The sequence below is a fragment of the Jaculus jaculus genome, chromosome 2, assembly GCF_020740685.1.
Source record: "Jaculus jaculus isolate mJacJac1 chromosome 2, mJacJac1.mat.Y.cur, whole genome shotgun sequence".
In the NCBI taxonomy this organism is placed as follows: Eukaryota; Metazoa; Chordata; class Mammalia; order Rodentia; family Dipodidae; genus Jaculus; species Jaculus jaculus.
Window position 1 is genome coordinate 120,679,082 of NC_059103.1, and position 5,035 is coordinate 120,684,116.

A 5,035-nucleotide genomic window follows, 5' to 3' on the forward strand; every position below is an offset into this window, starting at 1 on the left:
CCCTAACTTCTGGTGGGAGAGTTGAGGAGAAGATCAGTGAGTCCGACGCTTGATCTCTTCAGAAACCTCTGTGTGAGTTGGATGTGGTGACATACACACATCTGTAATCCTAGCATTTGAGAGGCTGGGACAGGAGGATCATGAATTGCTGAGAGAGAGAGAGAGAGAGAGAGAGAGAGAGAGAGAGAGAGAGAGAGGGAGAGAGAGACAGTTATCTTTTGATTCTTGCCAAGCAGTACCAGCAGAAGGTTGTCCAGTCATATTCTCTTCAGAACATGCTTTCCTGGCATTGAGCCTGTGAATCATATCATATTTTGCGGTCTAGGTAGGGTGAGAAGTTCCCAAATCATTTAGATGCGATTACTTTTTTTTTTTCTTAAAAGTTTTTCCCTTAATACTCTTTCTGTTCTCATTTTATTATAATCAGCAAGAAGAAACCCAGTCGTACCTTGATTGCATTTTCTTTGAAATCTCCTCAGTTAAATGTTCAAGTTCATTACTTATAAGCACTCTTCTCCACACAACTGTCAGATACAATTCACGTAAAAATCCTTGCCATCATAGAACAGTGATCCCTTTTTCTCCAGCTTTTGAGAACATGTTTCTCACTTCCTTCTGACCTCTCATTGCCAAAGTCCCTAACATTCATGTTTCCACCAACAGTTTGTTGAAAGAAATCTACGCCTTTTCTATCATACTTCTCCAAAATTCTCCCAACCTGTCTTCATTAACTAATTCCAAAACAATTTTTAGGTATTTGTTAAACACTCTCACTCCCGGTATCAAAATCTTTATTAATTTCCTAGGGCTACTATTACAATTACCATTTAGCCATCTAAACAAAATATATGTATTCTATTATGGTGCTAGAGGTTAGGAACCCCAATCAGCTTCACTGGGGAAAATCAAAGAGTCTGTAGGGCTGTGCTCATTCTGGAGACGCTAAGGAAATCTCTATTTCCTGCTTCTAGAGTTGTATTCCCTGGGTTCCTTGGCTTATGATCCCTCAACCACCTTCACAGCCAGTAGCATAGTATCTTGCTTCATAATCACATTGCCTTCTTTTTTGTAATCACACCTCCCTTTGCTCTCTTTCATAGAAACATGAAGCACTTGGATGCACAAGGATGATTTCCGCACTTCAATATCTTAAACCCATCACACCTGAAAAGGCTCTCTTGCCATATGTGGTAATACAAGTTCACAGTTTGAGATGTGGCTATCCTTGGGAATACTATTCAACCCCACAAGCAATAGCGTGTTTTTGTAAGGTGGGGTGCCAAACATTGTGAAAATTTATCTTGTTAAGTACTACGTATTCTTGGTTTTTGAAAAATATTTCTTAAACTTTGTTTTTGAGTAAAGATTACATATTGGAAACAGGTTGATTCTTTCAAGGCTTACTTTTGCACTTTATTGGGTAGAAATTAGAGTCATCTTTTCAGTGGCAAATTTGATTCCCAAACCTTTCTGAAATCTCTACCCAAGGCTTTCTGAACTGTGAGGTTTGTTACTCTGGATGATGAAAATATGATACATCTCTGGCCTTGTGTGAATACCAGGGATCATTGGTTCTGCTGTTTTCAGGTGGAAATCCTTTCCTCTCTAGTCCCAATAACCCTACACACACACACACACACACACACACACACACACACACACACACACATCAGCAACAGCAGCAATCACACAGGACCACCTCAGGTCTTTGGAACTCTCTCGGCAACCCTCTCCTCTTCTGTAGCCTGTTCTGGGACCTTTGCTGATGATACTCTTGAAGCTCAACTCTCCTCTTACTACAGGGAGACTAGCTGCTAGCTGCTCTTTCCTGGTACTTTGCCCTGTTACGTGGCCTAGAAATTTTCTCTAAGCACTAAAATGTGCAGTCACAGGGATCATTTGTCATTGAGTATTGCCCTGCACCACCCAACATCCAGTGTCTGAAAAGTACCCATGAAACAATATCTTTTATTCAATCTTCTAGTTGTTTCTGGTATGAGCATAAATCAGGACTCTGTTACTCCATCTTTGCCAGAAGCAAAAGTTTATAAAACTTATGTAATAATACAAAGGAACTAGAAAAAGCAAAGAGGTTTTCAAATTGAATGTTTTGAGGGCTCACAAAACTTTCCAAATTCAAACATTTCACTAAAGCTGTAGGATAAAAATAGATGCATAAATCACTGGAATGGTATAGAGTTCACACATAGACTTCATACATACATGATCAGTCCCCCCAGCAAATCTGGAAAGAAATAGTATTTTTAACAGCTGATCCTACAATTCAGACACCTAAATGTAAAAATAATGAATCTTAACCATAATTTCATAGATATGTAGAAATCAACTTAAAATAAATCACTGCTGCAGCCTCAAAAGTTAGCATTTTTTATATTCTAAATGCCATGGCAGAAAATGTTTGTAACATTGTGCTAGGTAAAGTTCTCAGAAAGGTCACATAAAACACAAAACATGGGCTGGAGATATATCTTAGCAGTTAAGGCACATGCCTGTGAAGCCTAAGGACCCAGGTTCAAATCTCCAGGTCCCATGTAAGCCAGATGCGCATGGTGGTGCATGCATCTGGAGTTCATTTGCAGTGGCTAGAAGCCCTGGGTTGCCCATTTTCTCCCACTCTCTCTCTCTCTCTCTCTCTGTCTCAAATAAATAAATAAATAAATAAATAATCTTAAAAAAACACAAAACATTTTTTAAATTGAACATTATCCACTTAAAATCTGGTGTTTGAAAGAACTTATTTTAGGAAATAAAATGACAGACTAAAAGAGAATGCTTGCAGAAGACATGTTTTGCACATTGATATGTGGTGCTCCTGGGTGTATATGTGGATTTGTATGTGAGCACATATGTATGTGTGTGCAGGGGCATATACACGTATGTGTACATGCAAGTAGAAGCCAGAGGTTGACATTGGGTGTCTTCCTCGGTTACTTTTTACTTTTTTTTTTTATAGTGAATAAAAAGGTATATTTAGAATTAACCAGCTGGATCCAGTTTAGATGATCCCAATTTTGTTGGCAACATCCAAAGCACCATTATCAGGAGCCAGCCGAACATAGGCCTTCTTCTCTCCATCAGGCCTGATCAGGGTGTTGACTTTGGCCACATCGATGTCATAGAGTTTTCTTCACAGCCTGTCTGATCTGGTGCTTGTTAGCCTTGACGTCTACGATGAACACCAGGGTGTTGTTGTCTTCTATCTTCTTCATGGCCGACTCAGTGGTCAGGGGGAACTTGATGATGGCATAGTGGTCAAGCTTGTTTCTCCTGGGGCGCTCTTCCCAGGGTATTTAGGCTGCCTCCGGAGGCGCAGTGTCTTGGGTCGCCGAAAGGTGGGTGACGTGCGGATCTTTTCCTTTTTGTGGCTGTGGACGCCTTTCAGCGCGGCCTTCTCGGCTTTCAGGGCCTTTGCTTTGGCTTCAGCTTTGGGAGGGGCAGGAGCTTCCTTCTTCGCTTTCGGCACCATCTTGGCGAAAAGGGTGTCTCTACTTTTTACTTTTTGAGATGAACTGAACAGAGAGAGCTCACCAACTCAGTTAGACTGGGTAGCCAATAGCCCCAGGAATCCTCCGGTCTCCTTTTCCCCAGCCCCAGATTACAGGTGATTGCCACACCCAGCTTTTTTTTTTTTACACACTCAGGATTTTTTATGTGGGTTCTGGGGATCTGGACTCCAGTTCTCATGCTTGCACAAGTATTTTACCCACTGAGCCATCTCTCCAGGCCCCCAAAGACATGTTTACTAAGATATCAAATCCAGAACATACAAAAAAATTTATACATCCTAACTTAAAAATGGGCTAAATATATTCAAACAGACATTTCACCAAAAATTATATGTCGTGGGGCTAGAGAGAGATGGCTTAGCAGTTACAGCACATGCCTGCGATGCCTAAGGACCCAGGTTCAGTCTCCAGGTCTCACATACTCCAGATGCTCATAGTGGCGCATGTGTCTGGAGTTCGTTTGCAGTGGCTAGAAGCCCTGGTGCGCCCATTCTCACCCCCCACCCCCCAACTGTAATAAATAAAAATATTTTTTTAATTATACATATAGCATAACCTCACAACAAGCTTAACAATATTTGTTGTTGGGAAAATCCAAAGTAAGCCACAATGAAACATTAACATTCACCACCTACACTAGCTACAATAAGACTAAAACCACCAACTGCTAAGGAGGATGTGTAGTCACTGAAACTTTTATGCAGTTTTTGTGAGAATAAAAGACATTTCTGCCTCTTTGGAAATTTCTTTTTTTTTTAACTTTTGAGTTAATTTAAAATATGACCTACTAATCCTACTCCCAATAGTTTCCCAGGAGAATTAGAAGCATGTGATCTCACAAGATTTACACAGACATTTATAGCAGCAGGATTAATGATACCCCAAGTTTTAAATAGCCCAAATGTTCATGAACTAGTAAATGAATGAAATACTACTCAGCAATTAAAAGGGTAGACTGTTGGTCCATCTGATAACATGAATAAATCTCAAAAGTAACATGCTATGCAGCTGGGTATGGTGGCACCCGTCTTTAATCCTAGCACTTGGGAGGCAGAAGTAGGAGGATCTCTGAGTTTGTGAATTCCAGGTCAGCCTGGGCTAGAGCAAGACCCTACCTCAAAAAAACAAACAAAAAAATTAATATGCTATGAGAAAGAATACAGACACTGGGCTGGAGAGATGGCTTAGCGGTTAAGCGCTTGCCTGTGAAGCCTAAGGACCCCGGTTTGAGGCTCGGTTCCCCAGGTCCCACGTTAGCCAGATGCACAAGGGGGCGCACGCGTCTGGAGTTCGTTTGCAGAGGCTGGAAGCCCTGGCGCGCCCATTCTCTCTCTCTCCCTCTATCTGTCTTTCTCTCTGTGTCTGTCACTCTCAAATAAATAAAGTAAAAATAAAAAAAAAATATTTTAAAGAATACAGACACTAAAGTCTATGTATTATGTCCTGTATGGCTGCATTCATATGATACTACAGAAAGCACGCCTATGGGAACTAGACATAGATCCAAA

At 40.9% G+C, this 5,035-nt stretch overlaps 1 pseudogene; it reads right to left on the reverse strand.

The window, feature by feature from the left end:
* Positions 1-3,001: 3,001 nt before the first annotated feature.
* On the reverse strand, positions 3,002-3,487 carry LOC101613881 (annotated as a pseudogene).
* Between the last annotated feature and the right edge of the window lie 1,548 nt (positions 3,488-5,035).